Source organism: Mobula hypostoma, chromosome 2 (genome assembly GCF_963921235.1).
Source record: "Mobula hypostoma chromosome 2, sMobHyp1.1, whole genome shotgun sequence".
In the NCBI taxonomy this organism is placed as follows: Eukaryota; Metazoa; Chordata; class Chondrichthyes; order Myliobatiformes; family Myliobatidae; genus Mobula; species Mobula hypostoma.
This window is the reverse complement of record NC_086098.1, coordinates 185,453,774-185,473,651: the sequence shown is the minus strand read 5'-3', so window position 1 is coordinate 185,473,651 and position 19,878 is coordinate 185,453,774.

The following is a 19,878-nucleotide window of genomic DNA, read 5'->3' as shown; positions in this document are numbered from 1 at the left end:
ATTGAGTCTGCTTTGTATCCGGCTAATATATTATCCCTTTCAACTCCAATCTCTTGTCTTTTCCCCATAACCTTTGACACCATTATTAAACAAGAACCTATCAATCTCTATTTTAAATGTATCCCATGCCTTGGCCTCTACAGCCAACTGTGGCAATGAATTCCACAAATTCACCACCTTCTGTCCAAAGAAATTCCTCCTCATCTCTGTTCTAAAGGGACGCCCTTGTATTCTGAAGTTGTGCCCTCTGGTCCTAGCCTCCCCCACTACATGAAACATCTTCTCCACACCTACTCTCTCTTGCCTTTTCAATGTTCGAAAGGTTTTAGTTAGATCTCCCCTCAGTCTTCTAAACTCCTGTGAGTACAAGCCCAGAGCCAATGTTAATTAAAATAAAACTTCCCAGTTCTCTCCATGGTCTCCACTTTCTCTAATCTTTGCTAACTCTAAAACCTCAAAAATAATTTCTTCACCATTACCAGCTGTGTTTTCAGTTACCAAAGTCCCAGAAGTCTGGAAATTCCACCCTCAAATTTGCTGCCTCCCTTTTAAGAATCATTGAAATGTGTTCTACAGACACTTATAACTCTAAACATATTTGTTTTCTTTGTTAACTCTCCTATTAAGCATCTTGTGATGTTTTTTCATTGCATATAAATACAATTTGTTGTGATTCAAGATGCTATAAATGTTTTCAACATTTTGTTCCTTGCTTTTTTAAAACAAAATCTATTTTTTAAAATGGTAGAAATAATTTAAAAGAATCTGCTTCTATTGACTTTTGACTTGCTAGAACTTTTGAAAAGTGGACAAGGAATTGCTACAGTAAATGAGAACATTAATTGCATGTTCATGGTGAGTGTGACAGAAGGTTCTCCAGCCAGAAACATGTTGAGAAAGTGTTGCACATTGAAATCTTTTGTTTAAATCAACACTACAGAAATGTTTTCAGTCAGGGACTGACAGTTTGAGTGTTTCTGCAGAACCTTTCACATCGGATTCAGATGAACTGTGGAAGTGGAGGGAAAAGTGGACTCTGGAAAGTTAAATCAATTAGAAGGAGGGAAAATCATCGAACATTAATAGAATACTGATCAGTGGAAGAGAATGCTGGTGAATGGTAAGCATGTGCTGTGGGCTTTATAGCTATTGCAACATTGCAATAAAAATCAAAAGACTGCAGAAACTGGAAATTATAACTAAAAACAAAAAAATATAAGTTCTCAGCAAGTCAGGCAGCATCTGTAGAGAGAAAAACACAACTTATCAGGATGAAGATCCTTCATTAGAGGAATTAATAATAAAATAACAGTTTTAAATTGCAGAGATTAGGGAGAGATGGATCATCGAAGGGACTACATAATAATGTATTTGTTGGAAATCTAACATTAAAAAAAACATCAAATGCTGAAAACTACTGAAAATAAATGTTAAAAAGAAAGTGGACATTGCAAAATGCTGAGCTGGAAGACATGCCCAGCATGTCAGGTTAGAGATATCCTCCACTCCCAGAGGGAAACATAAATGGGTAACAAAAAAAAAAGCTGAGCTAATATTAGAGATGGATGTCTGATCCAGAGAATCAAGTTACCCGAAGTTGCAGAATTCAATATAAGGCTGAGAAATCAAGTTATCTGAAGCTGTAGCTATAATATTGAGTCCAGAGGTCTGTGACATGCCCAGATAGAAAATGAGCTGCTGTTCTTCCTGCGTGTGTTCTGAAAGTACAAGAGGCAGCAGTGGTTTGGGTTACAGAATTGAAAGAGAAGGCAATGGGAAACTCAGGATCACCTCTGCAGACCGAACGCCGGTATTCCACAAAGCGATTCCCCGTTCCATGTTTGGCTTCTGCAGGGTACAGGAGATCACAAAGTGAAGGTTGAATGCAGGATTCCGCAACAGAAGGGGTGCAGCTTTGTCCAATCGGTCGAGGCCAGGGCTACAATGGTGCTAAAATGTTGACTCAGCTATGTGGTTGATAGTGTAATGAAAGCAATTAGAGAGAGAGAGAGAACAAGCAAAGAAACATGAAAAAGCTGCATATTGCATGGCTGTTGGAAATAAGCAGCAGGACAAGGCATATACTGAAGAGAGAAAACCTGAGTTCCCATGACAGTCTGCTATAGGTTGTTTGACTATAGGGCAGGATTTCAGAGCCAGGTTTTTCCCCAAAAACTACACTCAATAGCCACTTTATTGGGAACACCAAAACTTTAAAGCAAATATCTAATCAGCAACTCAATGCATAAAAGCACGAAGACATGGTCAACCCACTTCAGTTGTTGTTTAGACCAAACATCAGAATGGTGAAAAAATGTGATCTAACTGACTTTGATAGCAGAATGTTTGTTGGTGCCAGACGAGGTGGTTTGAGTATCTCAGAAACTGCTGATCTCTAGAGATTTTCATGCACAATTGTCTTTAAAGTTTACAGAGAATGGCGCGAAGAACAAAAAAAAATCCAGTGAGTGGCAGTTCTGCGGGTGAAGATGCCTTGTTAATGAAAGTGTTCAGAGGAGAATGGTCGACTGGTTCAAGCTGATAGGGAGACGATAGTAATTTAAATGACTACAAAGCACAACAGCTGTGTGCAGAAGAGCATCTCTGAATGCACAACATATCAAACCTTCAAGTGATGGCACAACAACCAGTGAGTGGTGCTACTGAGATCCAGGTGCGTGAAGTATCTGATAGGGAAGACCACTCACACCGGCAGCTAAGAAGGGTCTTGCTGCTTGTTTGAAAATTCAAGTGATGTTATGTTCTTCTAACTGAACTTACCAGTAAAGTCAGTGAACCTGTACTCTACTTACCAGTCCACTCTGTTGAAACAACTAGGATCTCCCCGTGGCCACTGACTTCCCATTTCCATACAGATGTGTCTGTCCATGGCCTCCTCTACTGCTGCAATGAGATGAAACTCAGGGTGAAGAAACAACACCTTGTTGGCCATGGCGGATTTGAAATATGGAAGAAAATGTCGAACTCGAATGGGTCAAGGACAGTGGAAGCAGACATATCAATTGTCTATACTCCTGCCATATGCTTGGAGATGGGAGCTGCTATTTTGTGGAGCTGTTTTACATCCTCCATTTTGTGAGATGAAATTGTTTTGTTTTCTGTGCTTTAAAGTAAAAACAATGATGTTTCAGGTAATCTGTTGGAATAGAGATAATTTCTGAATAAGAAGTTACTTGTGAGATGGTCTTTGGTTGGCTATAACATGCAGGTTTTTGACTGTTGGAGTTAATATTTGATTTGTGTGTATCAAGCATGTTGGTGATTGAGAACAAAGAGACATAAATTACCAGTGGTCACATGCAGCAGCGAAGAGGGCATTAAAGGATGTTGGCCTGGAGCAGAGTCAATAAAAAGGTGTTTAAGGTCAGATGCATGACCTCCAGCCAATGACACTGGATTTCAACTTTTGAACTGATAAGAAATGAATATAAAAGTGGACATTATCAATTGCACTATTGGTGATAACTCATCGCAAGGAAGAACCCCCACGCCAGGGGCTGGGAGAAGAAAGGGTTGATTATCCGGCCTTTGGAGATCCCCTATTTCGGTGTTATAAATTGGAAAAGTTGTCTGAGTGAGCATTGATACAGAGTGAACAGTAGAATTCATGTTTTAACTTGTTGGCCTGTTTTTTTTTGGATCGGGACTACAGAGCGTCGTGGGAGCTGAATTCTGAAGGAAGGCAGTTTTTAAAAAAACTTCTTCGAGTGCAAGAAGGGCGAGACTGCGCAGGCGTGTGATGTCAACAGGACCACGCAGAGAATTTAAAAAGGAGACCACCCTATACAGCGGGCAGCTGTCGGAGCGGGCAGTGGAGTGAGTGGGAGCATAGTGTAGGGCTTTGGCTTCAACGGGCTTCGGCGGTAACTGGGAAGAGGCGAGAGCGAAGCGCCAACTCTTTTTTTTTCTCCCCCCCCCTTTCGCGAATTGGCCCGGATAGACAGGAACAGCAGGGCTCTCACAGCTAACGGTACGAGCTAACGGTTTAAAAAGTTCGTCTGTTTGGCGAGGTAAGTGGGTGAGCAGACTTATTCCTGTTTCATTCCTGTAGAATTAGATAGCATGCCTGCAGGGTTAGTGCTTTGTTCAGGGTGTCAGATGTGGGAATCCTGGAAGACCTCCAGCCTCCCTGCTGGCCACATCTGTGCAAGGTGCACCGAGATGCAGCTCCTCAGAGACCGTATTAGGGATCTGGAGCTGCAGCTTGATGACCTACTGCTTATCAGGGAAAGTGAAGAGGTGATAGACAGGAGCTACAGGGAGGTAGTCATCCCTAGGCTACAGGAGTCAGTAGTCATCCCTAGGCTACAGGAGTCAGAAAACTGGGTCACTGTCAAGAGAGGGAAGGGAAATGCCCGGATAGTGGAGAGCACCCCTGTGGCTGTCCCCTTCAGCAACAAATATCTTGTTCTGGATGCTGTTGAGGGGGATGACCTGACAGGGGACGCCCACGGTGACCGGGTCTCTGGCACTGAGCCTGGCACTGTTGTGCAGGAGAGAAGGAGGGAGAAGAGAAATGCGGTAGTCGTAGGGAATTCCATAGTCAGGGGAACAGATAGGAGATTCTGTGAGCCTGACAGAGATAGCCGCATGGTGTGTTGCCTCTCAGGTGCCAGGGTATGGGATGTCTTGGATCGGGTCCTGAATATTCTAAAGGGGGAGGGTGAGCAGCCAGTTGTCTTGGTACATGTTGGTACCAATGACATAGATAGGACAAAAGAGGAGGTCCTGAAGAGAGATTTCCAGGAGTTAGGAAGGAAGCTAAGAAGCAGGACCTCCAGGGTAGTAATCTCGGGATTGCTACCTGTGCCACGTGCTAGTGAGGGCAAGAGTAGTTGGATCAGGCAGATGAATGTGTGGCTGAGAGACTGGTGTAGGGGGCAGGGCTTCAGATTCTTGGATAATTGGGATCTCTTCTGGGGGAAGTATGACCTGTTCAAAAAGGACAGGTTACACCTGAACCCGAAGGGGACAAATATCCTGGCGGGAAAGTTTAATAGAGCTGTTAGGGAGGGTTTAAACTAATTTGGCAGGGGGATGGGAACTGGAATGACAGAGCGGAGGAAGGGGAAAACAGAAATAAATCTAAGATAGTGAGCAGTAAAGATGTCAGGAAAGACAGGCAGGTGATGTGGCAAATTTGTAGCCATTGGGATGAGTTGAAGTGCAATAAAGTTGCAGTGAAATCAAAGTGAAAAGTGAAATACTGGTCTTAAGGTGTTATACTTAAATGCACGCAGCATAAGGAATAAGGTGGATGATCTTGTCGTACAGCTACAGATTGGCAGGTATGATATTGTGGCCATCACTGAGACCTGGCTAAAGGACGCATGTCTCTGGGAGCTGAATGTCCAAGGATACATGGTGTATCGGAAGGATAGGAAGGTAGACAGAGGGGGAGGCGTGGCTTTATTGGTAAGAAATGATATTAAATCATTAGAAAGAGGTGATATAGGATCGGAAGGTGCAGAATCTTTATGGGTTGAGCTAAGAAATAGCAGGGGTAAAAGGACCCTGATGGCAGTTATTTATAGGCCTCCAAACAGCTGCAGGGTTGTGGACTACAAATTACAACTGGAAATAGAAAAGGCTTGTCAGAAGGGCAGTGTTATGATAATTGTGGGGGATTTTAACATGCGAGTGGATTGGGAAAATCAGGTTGGCACTGGATCTCAAGAGAGAGAATTTGTAGAATGTCTGCGAGATGGCTTTTTAGAACAGCTTGTTGTTGAGCCCACTAGGGGATCGGTTGTACTGGATTGGGTATTAAGTTATGAACCGGAGATGATTGGAGAGATTGAGGTGAAGGAACCCGTAGGAGACAGTGATCATAACATGATTGAGTTCACTGTGAAATTTGAAAAAGAGAAGCCAAAATCTGATGTGTTGGTATTTTAGTGGAGTAAAGGAAATTACAGTGGCATGAGAGAGGAACTGGCCAAAGTTAACTGGAAAGGGACGCTTGCGGGAAAGACAGCAGAGCAGCAGTGGCTGGAGTTTATGCGAGAAGTGCGGAAGGTGCAAGACAGGTATATTCCAAAAAAGAAGAAATTTTTGAGTGAAAAAAGGATGCAACAGTGGTTGACAAGAGAAGTCAAAGCCAAAGTTAAAGCAAAAGAGAGGGCATACAAGGAAGCAAAAATTAGTGGGAAGACAGAGGATTGGGAAGTTTTTAAAACCTTACAAAAGGAAACCAAGAAGGTCATTAAAAGGGAAAAGATTAACTATGAAAGGAAGCTAGCAAATAATATCAAAGAGGATACTGAAAGCTTTTTCAAGTATATAAAGAGTAAAAGACAGGTGAGAGTAGATATAGGACCGATAGTAAACGATGCTGGAGAAATTGTAATGGGAGATAAGGAGGTGGCAGAGGAACTGAACGAGTATTTTGCATCAGTCTTCACTGAGGAAGACATCAGCAGGATACGGGACACTCAAGGGTGGCAGGGAAGAGAAGTGTGCGCAGTCACAATTACAACAGAGAAAGTACTCAGAAAGCTGAATAGTCTAAAGGTAGATAAATCTCCTGGACCAGATGGAATGCACCCGCGTGTTTTGAAGGAAGTAGCTGTGGAGATTGCGGAGGCATCGAGCAGAAATCGGCAGTGGAGAACAAAGGCAGTGTCAACTACACCAAATGTTCAAAACAATTCAAAAAGCTGTAAGGTCAACTCTCAGCTTAGAGAGGAGTGATATGTACATTTGGTGCGAGGGCTGATGACAGTGGTGATACAGATTGGAGTAATTTTGCATATGAGGTGACACACTACAATAATGAGGATGATTGGGGAAGTGGCCAGCCTTCCTATGAATTCTTCCAAGAGGGGGCAGAACCTTCAGCATCCACTGTCCCAGTGGCGCCCATGGTAATGGAGAGAGTGCAGGAAACACTACAGCCAGGGGCACCGGATGTGACACGGTATTCTACCCCTTTCGATTTGGCCCAGTTGAGTGCTTTAGCTGGGAATGTACCAAAGTGTGGACAGGGAGATGATCCTCGGGAACTTTTCCAGGGCACTTAGCAGCAGAAGATAATTTGTGATTTAGATGAAGGAGAAGAATGGAAATTAACCCCTCGCTGAGTGATTAAGCTGCAAGGACTAATCGAGGTGACCCGGTGGAGGCTTTGCATAAGTGCAGACAGTGGAAAGGGGATCACCCCTCTGCATCTGTGACCAGGTTGTGGTCATTTTTCTCGAGTGTTCATGGCCCCACAATGGATAGGTGGGATTTGACTCAGTGACTGAGGACCTTGGTATCACACAGTACTGAGGAGAGCAAAAGAGTGTGTGAAATGTTTGATCCTACTGATCCCACACATACTGAAACATGGGATCGCAGAATGATGACACCAGTATGGGAAGAGGTGGTAAGGGAGAAAGGGAGAAAGGTACTAAGGAGGATAAGGGAAAACAGGGTTCTAAACTGGCCCCTGTAAGAGAACTAAACATGTACTGTTAGGGTGAAGGGAGATGGGTTGCCTTTCAGGGTTTGCCACCTAGTAGGGGGGCCAGTCGACCCGGTCAGAATGCTTGCATTCCCTCTACGATGAATACCAGATACCCATGGAGCTGATTCAGTTGCAGACACGAAGTTAATTTTTCCAAAGGTTACCCATGATCTGGATGGATTGGGAACGGTCAGGATGTAGCAAAGGCTCCATTGCCCCTGGAAGGTCAACCACGTTACCCACAATGTAATGTCCAAGGTGCTGATGGAGATTCACGACTGTACCCAGGGTTACCTACGGGAAGTCCAAGTGCACAATGATAGTGTCAGGCCTTGGTGGGTGTGCACTGTGAGGTGGGATGGTGTGCTAGACTCCTTGTGGAGGCTAGGGTAGGAGGCCACCCTATAAAGTTTCTTTGGGATACAAAAGGCTCTAGAACCACTCTAAACACATTCAATGCACCAATTTGGGAAGTACAAGATATTTCAACTGGATTTACTGGATGCTCACAAGTCTGGGATTTGACTACACCCCTGAAAATACAGTTGGGACAATTCAGTGTGTTCCACTCAGTTGTGCTCATTGACTTACCAAATGCTCAAGAACACATTCTGGGAAATGATTGTATTAGGAAATCAGGTCTGAGTTTTTATCTGATTAATTGTATGATTTGTCAGTTTTATGTTGATAGGGAGAAGGTCCCAATTAACATTCCAGTCAGACGATATGAGGATGGAATATGTACTGTTGGGGAGATGTGAGTGAAGGCAGAAGATATGACAGGTGACTCAGGGGACAGACACATTGTCAGGCAGTATTTGCCAAATATAAACACTACTGTGGAAGGATGAAAGGAGGGGTGTGTATACAAGGCCCTGATCGGAAACACCTGAAGCAATACAGATTTCCAAAATAAGCAGAGGCAGATGTTAAGAAAATTATTCAGACTTTGTTAACACAGAGAGTTCTGTGAGAAGTAGTATCAACGAATAATCCACCCATATGGCTAGTTCGAAAATCTGATGGAAGTTGGACACTCACCATAGATTACTGGGAATTAAACAAAGTTACCCCTTTAATTGCCTCCACTGCTACAAGTCTAGAGACTATGATTAAGCAGAATATTGTGGCAAAGTGGTTCACAGTATTGGGTATAACTAATGGATTTTGGTCTGTAGTATTGAAAAGAGAGTGTCAATATAAATTTGCTTTCACTTGGAAAGGACAACCGTATACATGGACAGTTTTGCCACACGGGTTTCATAATTCATCCACCATTTTCCATCAATGGGCTGAAAGCTTTTTCAGCTCCCCAGTGTTTAATTCAATATGTAGATAATCTATTGTTACAGACAGAAACCCAGGACGAGCATTATGAGTTACTTTAAGAACTACTGCAATTGTAACAGAAGATGAGTTTGAAGGTTAATTATAAAAAGGCTCAAGTCATGAAGCAGCAGGTTAGTTACTTGGGAGAGGTCATAACCCCTGGGAGACGAGAGATTGATAAATAGCGTGTGGATGTAGTGGCAAAACTATCTCTACCCACTGAAGTGAGGGGATTGAGGTCCTGACGAAGGGTCTCGGCCTGAAACGTCGACTGCACCTCTTCCTATAGATGCTGCTTGGCCTGCTGCGTTCACCAGCAACTTTGATGTATGTGGATTGAGATCATTTCTTGGTTTGGTTTGCAACCATTTTACATCCTCCATTTTGTGAGATGAAGTTGCTTGGTCTTCTCTGTTTTAAAGTAGACACAATGATGCTTCGGGTGATCTGCTGGACCAGAGATAATTTCTGAATAAAAAGTTATTTGTGAGATGTTCTTTGGTTGGATATAACATGCAGGTTTTTGACTGTTGTAAAGAGGGCATTGGTGGATGCTGACCTGGAGCAGAGCCAATAAAAAGGTGTTAAAGGTCAGACACATGACCTACAGCCAATGACACTGGAATGCAACTTTTGAATTGATAAGTAATGAATATTACTCCACGCTTTAAGAAAGGAGGAAAGCAACAGAAAGGACATTATAGACCAGTTAGCCTGATCTCAGTGGTTGGGAAGATGTTAGAGTTAATTGTTAAGGATGAGGTGATGGAATACTTGGACAAGATAGTACAATGTCAGCATGGTTTCCTTCAGGGAAAATCCTGCCTGACGAACCTGTTGGAATTCTTTGAGGAGATTACAAGTAGGATACATAAAGGGAATGTAGTGGATGTTGTATATTAGGACTTCCAGAAGGCCTTTGACAAGGTGCCACACATGAGGCTGCTTACCAAGTTAAGAGCCTGTAGAATTATAGGAAAGTTACTAACATCTTGGACTGTATTCATTAGAGTATAGAAGAATGAGAGGGGATCTCATAGAAACATTTCGAATATTGAAAGGGTTGGACAGAGTAGATGTGGAAAGGCTGTTTCCCTTGCTGGGTGAGTCCAGGACAAGAGGCCACAGTCTTAGAATTAGAGTGTACCCATTTAAAACAGAGATGAGGAGAAATTTTTTTAGCCAGAGGGTCGTGGATTTATGGAATTCGTTGCCACGTTGCCACCACAGCTTTTGAGGCCTGATCATTGAGGGTGTTTAAGGAGGAGATTGATAGGTATCTAATTAGTCAGGGTATCAATGGATATGGGGAAAAAGTGGGAAATTGGAACTAGATGGGAGATTAGTTTAGCTTGTGGTGGAGTGGCGGAGCAGACTCGATGGGCTGAAAGGCCTACTTCTGCTCCTTTGTCTTGTGATCTTGTGAACATGGTTAGAGCATTGGCTGATTGGTAGGAAGCAGTGAGTGGGAATAAGAGGATCCTTTTCTGGTTGGCTGCCAGTGACTAGTGGTGTTCCACAGGGGTTGGTGTTGGGACCATTTTTTTAATTCTGTATGTCAATGATTTCGGTGATGGTGGAGGGGGAGGTAGTGTTGAGGAAATAGGTAGGATGCAGAAGGACTTAGACAGCTTAGGAGAATGTATAAGAAAGTGGCAGATGAAATACAATGTTGGCAAATGTATGGTCATGCACTTTGGTAGTAGAAGTAAATGTGCAGACTATTTTCTAAACGGGGAGAAAATCCAGGAATCTGAGATGCAGAGGGATTTGGGAGTCCTTGTGCAGAACACCCTGAAGGTTAACTTACAGGTTGAGTCGGTGGTGAAGAAGGCAAATGCTATGTTAGCATTCATTTCAAGAGGTCTAGAATACAAGAGCAAGGATGTGATGCTGAGGCTTCATAAGGCACTGGTGAGGCTTCGCCTTGAGTATTGTGAACAGTTTTAGGCCCCTTATCTTAGAAAAGATGTGCTGGCATTGGAGAGGGTCCAGAGGAGGTTCACAAGGATGATTCCAGGAATGAAAGGGTTATCATACAAGGAACGTTTGATGGCTCCAGGTCTGTGCTCGCTGGAATTCAGAAGGATGGGGGGTGGATCTCATTGAAACCTTTCAAATGTTGAAAGGCCTAGACAGAGTGGATTTAGAAAGGATGTTTCCCATGGTGAGGGGAACTAGGACAAGAGGGCACAGCCTCAGGATAGAGGGGCACCCTTTCAAAACAGAGATGTGGAGAAATTTCTTAAGCCAAAGAGTGGTGAATTTGTGGAATTTGTTGCCATGTGCAGCTGTGGAGGCCAGGTCGTTGGGTGTATTTAAGGCAGAGATTGATAGGTTCTTGATTGAACATGGCATCAAAGGTTATGGGGAGGAGGCCGGGAACTGGGGTTGAGGAGGAGAGAAAAATAGGATCAGCCATGATTGAATGGTGGAGCAGACTTGATGGGCCAGATGGCCTAATTCTTCTCCTATGTCTTTTGGTCTTATGGTCTAATATAAAAGTGGACATTTCAATTGCTCTATCACCATTGCAAGGAAGAACCCCCACGCTGGGAGAAGAAAGGGTAGATTGCCTGGCCAACAGAAATCCCCTATTTCAGTGTTATAAATTGGAAAAGTTTTCTGAGCGAGTATTGGTACAGGCGGAACAATGGAATTCATGTTCTAAGTTGTTGGCCTGGTGCCAATATAGTTACATTGTTGTTTGTGTAGAGACAATAAAATGCGAGCTTCAATGAATTATGAGTTGTGTGGTGAGTTTCATAACCAAGTTCCACTGACGAACTCTGTATATCTGTCCCCCCCCCCCACACCCCCATCTTCTCTCTTCTCCTCCCCTGCCCTTGTGACCAGCCCATCATCTGGTTCCTCACTTCCTTCCCTTTATTCCAGTGTCCACTGTCCTCTCTTAATTGATTCCTTCTACATCAGCCCCTTACTTCTTCCACCCAACTCCTCCCAGCTTCTCACATCATTCTCCCTCCCCCAGCCTTCCACCTTCGCCCTTACCAGGTCTCACCTGTCACCTGCCAGCTTGTGCTCCTTGCCCCCTCTCACCTTCTTATTCTGCCTTCTGCCCCCTTCCTTTCCATACCTGATGAAGGTCCTTGGCTCGAAATGTTGACTGTTTATTTTGCTCCACAGATGCTGCTTGACCTGCAGATTTCTGCCAGCGTTTTGTATGTGTTGCTCAAGATTTCCAGCATCTGCAGAATTTCTAAGTAATTCAACTCCTGTAGACCAGTAATGCTACTCCCCCCCCCCACCACTTTCTACCCATCCTATTCCTTTTAAAACACCTAAACCCTGGTACCTGCATCAGCCAGTCCTGCCCTTCCTCCAGCCAAGTTTCAGTATCGGCCACAACATCGTAGTTCCACGTACTGATCCATGCTCTAAGTTCATCCTCTTTATTCCTAATACTCCTAGCACTGAAATAGACACATTTCAACCCCTCTAACTGGCTACATTTATGTTTTGTCCCCTGCCTGTCATTCCTCACCAACTCAGAACACATAGCATCATGCCCTTGTCCTTCTACCCCAATCTCTGCACTCACATTCTGATTCACACCCCCTGTCAAACTAGTTTAACCCCTCTCCAACAGCTCTAGCAAACCTGCCCGCCAGGATATTGGTCCCTTTCCAGTTCAAGTGCAGCCTGTCCTTTTTGTACAGGTCAGACCTTCCCCAGAAGAGATCCCAATGATCCAGAAACTTGAACCCCTGCCCCCTGCACCAACCCTTCAGCCACACATTCATCTGCCATGACTTCCTGTTCCTACCCTCTCTGTCTCATCGCATAGGCAGCAATCCCGAGATTACCACCCTTGAGATCCTGCTTTTTAACTTCTTTCCTAACTCCCTATATTCCTTCTTCAGGACCTCATCCCTACTCCTATCTACGTCATTGGCCCCTACATGAACCACGACATCTGGCTGCTCACCCTCCCTCCTGAGAATACCGAGAACTCGATCCGAGATATCGCGGACCCTGGCACCAGGGAGGCAACAGATCATCCGGAATTCTCGATCTCTCCCACAGAACCTCTTATCTGTCCCCCTAACTATCAAATCCCCTAACACTACTGCTCTCCTCTTTTCCCTCCTTCCCTTCTGAGCTGAGGGTCCAGTCTCGGTGTCTGAGACACGACCACTACAACTTGTCCCTGGTATGTCGTCCCCACCAACAGTATACTTATTGTTGATGGGAACGGCCACAGGGGTGCTCTGCTCTTTCTGTCTATTCCCCTTCCCTCTCCTGACAGTCACCCAGTTACCTGTCTCCTGACTTTTAGGGGTGACTGTCTCCCTGAAACTCTGATCTATTACTGCCTCTGCCTCCCGAATGATCTGAAGTTCATCCAGCTCCAGCCCCAGTTCCCTAACTCGGTTTGCAGGTGTAGTCAGCAGAGACAATTGTGCTGTCCCTGACTTCCCACATCCTACAATCAGACCACTGGACTGCCCTATCTACTGCCTCCATTAACTACTCCTAAGTTAATTAAATTAATTAAAGAAACTTACCCAGTCTTACCTCACTGGGAGCAAGCTCGACCTCCGCCTCTTCTCGCTGAAGCCTCTCGAGCCAAAGCCTCGAAGCTCCAAAGCTCCACTCCTTCACTCGCCCCACTCACTCACTGGCTGCTCTGCTTGAGCTACCCCTGTTTTTATTTGTTTGAGCCCAATTCCACCATCCTAATTGGATGTGTTACGTACCCCGTAACTGGGTTGCCAAACCAGCAGAAATGGATCACTCAGTTGGAGTCTGGAGTACTAGAACTAAGAAAGTTTTATTAAAGAAACAAGCAACACAGTAATCGAAAGGATAATAAATGCAACAGTTCAACAATGATAACCACACATGTGCACAGAATTAAGATAACAGCATCAATCAAGCTCTATCGTTGTCTAGGGGTAAATGACCAAATTTCAAAATGACTCAAAGTTCAGTCCAGTTCAGTTCGCAGTAATCGTTGCCATGGCGATGGACAATGTGGGGGAAGAGAGAGATAGAACAGGAACAACTGATCATTCAGACACAGCTTCACTCACAGACCGGCGAGATGGCTCACAAGCAGCTTTTGGGCGGGTCCTTGGTGATGTCACCTGAGGTCACCGACTGTGACCCCTCCTCCAGATGTGGTCGATCCTCTGCAGTGAACCCGGCACCCAGGCAAGGGCGGACACACACCGGGTTCCCGCTGATCGTACCTTTCCACCCTGGTTGTTGTCTGGTACTTCTCACCCACTCGTGAGAGGCGCACCGCTTCCAGGGTCTCGTTACCTCGGGTGGCGTGTGTCTCTGTCTTAGCGAACCTGTCCCTTTTTATCCCCTGCTGGGGTATCGCCTGTCCATCACTTCAAACAGTTCAGGGTTCAAAGGGGGAGCCGCTCCAGACAGCTCTCTCTCTCCCCCGTTCCTTCATTACACATCTCCAGACGCTGCTCCATTGTTCCTTATCTCTCCTTCCCCTGAGGGCAGGTGGCAGACCAACTGCTGATGCCACTGATGCTAGCCCAGGCCAGCAAACATCTTAATTTTATGTGTATTCTCGTAACAGATGATACACATTCCTCAACATCCCTCATCTTCAACGATAACCCAAACAGGCTGACAGCAGAACAGACTGCTATTACAGAACTGCTAAGATGAAATACCTACAGCATAGCAGTAAAAATGTGAAGCAGGGTGTTACATAGGCTTGGGGTGAAAGGTGAAATACTTAAGGGGAATCTGAGAGGGAACATCGTTCAGAGGGTAATGCGGGTGTGGAACAAGCTGCCAGTTGAAATGGTATTTGGGTGCTCAAATGTAACAGTAAAGAGAAGTCTAGATAGGTACATGGATTAGATAAGGAGGGCTATGGTCTAGGTGACTAGACACAAAACCAGGCTGGCATGGTCTAGATAGGCCGATGGGCCATTTCTGTGTTGTAATTCTGTATGACAATATAACTACAGGAATCCAGGAGCACTAGAATTTCCTCCTCCAAGATCGGGAATTACAAAATGCCATTTGCACCAGGTTCCAAGAATCCAGGAGCAGTGCAAAACAAGCTACTGGCTAGCCAAGAGGCATGAGTCTGATGGAGATGACAACATTGACTACGAACCAACTTTCCCTCCTCTTAACAAGCTGCCCATCACACTACAGCAGAACTCAGCCGATTGGGGGATCAGGATTTCATACCCTGGGTAGAAATGCAACTGGTTGTGTATGTGCCCAGTTGCTGTTGTTTCTTTCTTGTTGCCGGTTAGAGGGTTGGGGGGGGTTTGGGGTGGACGATATGTTCATTTTCCTGTGAGGGAGGGGTTGGGTATTTGAGGGCTGATGTTCTTGTCAGTGTTTTCCTGTGTGGGTGATCAGTTAGTGTTTTGTGTGTGTGAGGGGGTTTGGGGTTTGATGCTATTGTCACTGCTATTTTTTTAACGGGGTGGGAGTTTGGGGTTTGATGTTATTGGTGCTATTTTGTTTGCGATGGAGGGGGTTGGGGTTTTGGGGTTTTTGATGCCGTTTTCTAGGTGGGCGATCTCTTAGTTTTGTGCGAGGGAGGGAGGGGTTGGGGGGATTGGGGTTAGTGGGTTTTTGTTGCTTTGTCTTTTTTGTGCAGTGGGGGTGGGGTTGATGTCTTTTCTTTCAACAACAACTCCCATGGTTTTTGTGTATTTCATGGCTATCTGCAGAAGATTAATAACAGAGTTGTATTGTATCTTCTTCTCTGTGGATTGTCACCTTGTCATGGTGGAGAAGCTTGTGTGGTCCTGTGATCCCGAGAGCAATGCTGTCTGGAGCTATGCTCCTGGTAGGGTCACCATGGCGGTAAGGTCGAGGGTGAGGTCCCTGACAAAGAACAGTCCAACCAAAACCTCAATGGTGGAACAAGCAGACGAAGTTACTTTGCACTCAATGGCTGTGAAGGCAGATGAAGGCTGCAACAAATCCATCAGCTCCAATCGTTGTGGTTTCTATGCCATTGGAATCAGTTGGTTGACTTGTGAAGTATCGTGTGCTTCTTGGAGTGCAACATCAAGTACACGTTAAACGAATACACACACAGGTGTCTTCACTCTGTGGACCACTTCAGAACGAAGACCATCATCCTCGACCTTGAGGGAATGCCACGACGATTGTATTCTACATGCATACTTTAACAATAAAATGAACCTATGAATGTGAGCATCACGCGGGGACAGAGCAGATAACTATCCTGATAGAACGTTAAAGGTTACATTTGCAGAGTAGTGGATTTGACGATTGTATCCATCATTGTACACACTGATAAAAGTACGTTAAGCTGCAACCTTGCTGTAGAAACCATGTATTTCCAGTCTATATTGTATTTGGTGATGTGCATTTTTTTTGGGTTACCGTAATTTGTCATGCGGGTTGAGCATGGTAGAAGTCAATGAGTATGGTCACGTATTCACCCTTTATGCATTAGCTTTGTTAGAGAGAGATTTAGTAGGGGATGGATATTTTTTGTTGATTGATAATTTTGCTATTTTTACTATTTTGCTGTCGCTGCGCTAGTTTTGTTAGCTTTATTGTTATTTTTGATCTTTCATCCTTGTCTCTCGTCTTTGCAGATTTCGTAAAGGATCAAACATACTCTTTTCGACTTCGGACTCAGTTATTTGGAAGCGCACTGCGCACTTAATCCCTTCTTTCAGCCTCTCAGCAGTTTTGGTTTGTTTTTTCAGGTAGCAGTTACACCTGCTAAGGTCAGGCTGACTGGCTGGCTTCACACGAATAAGTTACCACATCTCAGCAACTATCCGCAGTGGTTCCTGTGGGTACTGGGTATGGTCAGGAGTTAACAAAATGCTTGGGTATTTTGGTACAGGGGGACAGTTTCACCATCATTTAAGTCAAAGAAAATTGTTGGCAGTCATCCAAAATATGGATGACTTGGTCAGTAAGACCAGAGAATTGACTGTGGACTTCAGGAAGGGGAAGTTGAGGGAACACACACCAGTCCTAATCGAGGGGACAGCAGTGAAAAGGGTGAGCTTTTTCAAGTTCCTTGGTGTCAGTATCTCTGAAGACCTGTGCTGGCTGCAGCATACTGGTGCAATTACAAAGAGGGCAAATCAGTGCCTATATTTCATTAGGAGTTTGAGGAGATCTTGTTGTCACCGAAGACTCTAGCAAATTCCTACAGATGTACCGTGGAGAATATTGTAACCATTTGCATCAATGTCTGGTATGGAAGGGCCACTGCACAGGATCGGAAAAAGCTGCAGAGGGTTGCAAACTCAGCCAGCTTCATCATGGGCATTAGCCTCCTCAGCAACACGGATGCCTTCGAAAGGTGATGCCTCAAAAAGGTGGCACTTAGGACCCCCACCACCCAGGACATGTCCATGTCCTCTTCTCATTACTACCATCAGAGTGGAGGGATAGGAGCTTGAAGATACACTTTCACTGTTTTAAGACCAGTTCTTCCCCTCTGCGGTCAGATTTCTGAATGGACAATGATCCATGAACACTACCTCACTATTTTTGCTCTCTTTTTGTGCTACTTGTTTATCCTTTTTATATTTTTTTTATTGTATGTTATAGTAATTTAATGTATTGCACTGCACTGCTGCCATAGAGCGATACATTTAACAACAGTTTTTAGTGATAATTAAACTGATTCTGATTCATCCCATTGCTGATGTACCGTGTAGAGAGTCTGCTCCAGATCAGCAATGTGTCCTCCCCTGCCGTGGCTGCCTGTCGCCCAGCAGTACTCATCACTGCTGGGTGAGGGGTTCTGAGCCACGGCTTCAAATGCACCATCAGGCACACTGGGCGATCTGGCAAAGCCGACAGCAAACTGACTCCGGACTCCAAATTACCGAATGATATCAAGCTGCATGATGGCTTTGGTAACCGTGCAGGTGCAGCACTGCCACAAGGTGCTGGGAGACCCTACATCGCAGTTTGAACACAGAACATTGAACAGTACAGGCCCTATGGTCTACGATGTTGTGTCGACGTTTTAAACTACTAAGATCAATCTAACCCTTCTGTCCCACTCAGCCCTCCATTTTCTATCATCTGTGTGCCTATCCAAGAGTCTCTTAAATGCACCTAATGCATCTGCCGCTATTACTGCCCCTGGCAGCATGTTCCATGCAACTACCACTCTCTCTGTAAAAAGACCCACCTCTAACATCCCCCTGATACTCTCCTTGAATCACCTTAAACTTATGCTCCTTTATCCATTGGCCATTTCTGCCCTGGAAAGAAGTCTTCAGCTGTCAACTCGATCTCTGCCTCCTATCATCTTGTATAGCTCTATCAAGTTACTTCTCATTCTTCTTCGCTCCAAGGAGCAAAGCCCTAGCTCATCCAATCTGTTCTCACAGGATTTGCTCTCCAATTCTGGTAAATCTCCACTGCACCCCCTTCTGACTGGTGTCAAGTACTCTTGGACAGATCTACAAATGCTTCCCTCATCAGTTTGGCCTTTGATAGAATATTGCACATAGATGATGAATGTGCTCTCAAAAATAGGGACTGAGGAGGGAATGTACATGTGATTTTGCCATACAAGACATCAGTTACACAGTTCACATTGGTGGACGGTAACTGGAAAGTTTCCTATCAACCTGTTAATTCCTCAGCTGCAAACTATGATCATTCCATTTTTTTGCCATCTGTCTACATCACTTTATGTGCTGCACTTTCAAATAGTTAGATGATGTAAAAGGCTCAGTGAAGAATTGTACAGATTGGGAATGAGAATGTTACATTATTATAAAAATCTGCTACAATGAGAGGCTATTAATAGATCTTTATAAGAATAAATGTATAACATCCTCATTTCAGTATATTTTTCTAGGCTAACTATAACTTTCAAAGTTCAAAGTACATTTATTATCAAAGTGCATATATGTCACCAAGACTCATTTTCTTGTGGGCATTCACAGTAAGTACAATAAACATAATCGAACCAATGAAAGACTGCACCCAACAGGATGGACAATGTGCAAAAGATAAACTGTGCAAATACACAGGAAAAAAAATTATAATAAATAAATAAACAAGCAATAAATACTGAGGCTGTAATATTTATTACTCATTTATTTATTCCAATTTCTTTTAAAACTTAATTTTACTTTTATGAGATACGGCATGGAATAGGCCCTTCAGCCATTCAAGTTGCATCGCACTGCCCAGCAATCCTCAATTTCACCCTACTCTAATCACAGGGCAATTTACAATGACCAATTACCTTACCAGTCTTTGGACTGTGGGAGGAAACTGTAGCACCAGAGGAAACCCACATGATCACAGGGAGAATGTACAAATTCCCTACGGGCAGTGGCAAGAAATTAATCCAGGTCGCTGGTACTATAAAGCATTGTGCTAAACACTACACTACATTTACACATGCACATTTGTCAAAATATTTTCTCTCAGAAATGTTTTTTTTTAAATGTATCAACTGTAAGACAGATTCTTCCCAGGCCTGTTTTGTCAGGAATGCATTAGATTTGCATTTGTACCCTTTTTTACCTTTGCTAACCAAAGGATATGTAGAAATCATTGAGAAAGACTCTCTATATATTGCAATAAAAAGCATTGAAAGCAATTGTTAAAAGTGGCTGTTTTAATCATTGTCATGAGTAGATCAGTACATGCTGAGGAGGTTAGTCTCTCCACAAACACTCGCTGATAGGAAATGCTATTCCATTTCTTCAAGCAGCAAAAACATTGATACTTTAACATATAGCCTTATATTTGCTTTGCATAATTTTTAACTCTTGCCCCCCCACCCATACACTCAAAGAAAAAAAATCCTTCCTATTCTTACCTTTTCCACTATAATGTATGAACAATAATAAAAATTAAAATTACATTCTGAAATCCCATTTACTCCATTCATAACGGTCTATATTTTTTGTTTTCAAGTTTAGTAAAATATAATGAACAATGAAAATGCAGATGCACCATAGTGTATTAGGAATTCTTCTGGTACATTGACAATACGGTCATCAAGGGAATGGCGGCGTAAGGAAAAGGTCTCTCGACAAAAAAGAAGGTAAACTGCCCCAAAATCGAATTTAGACAAATACTTA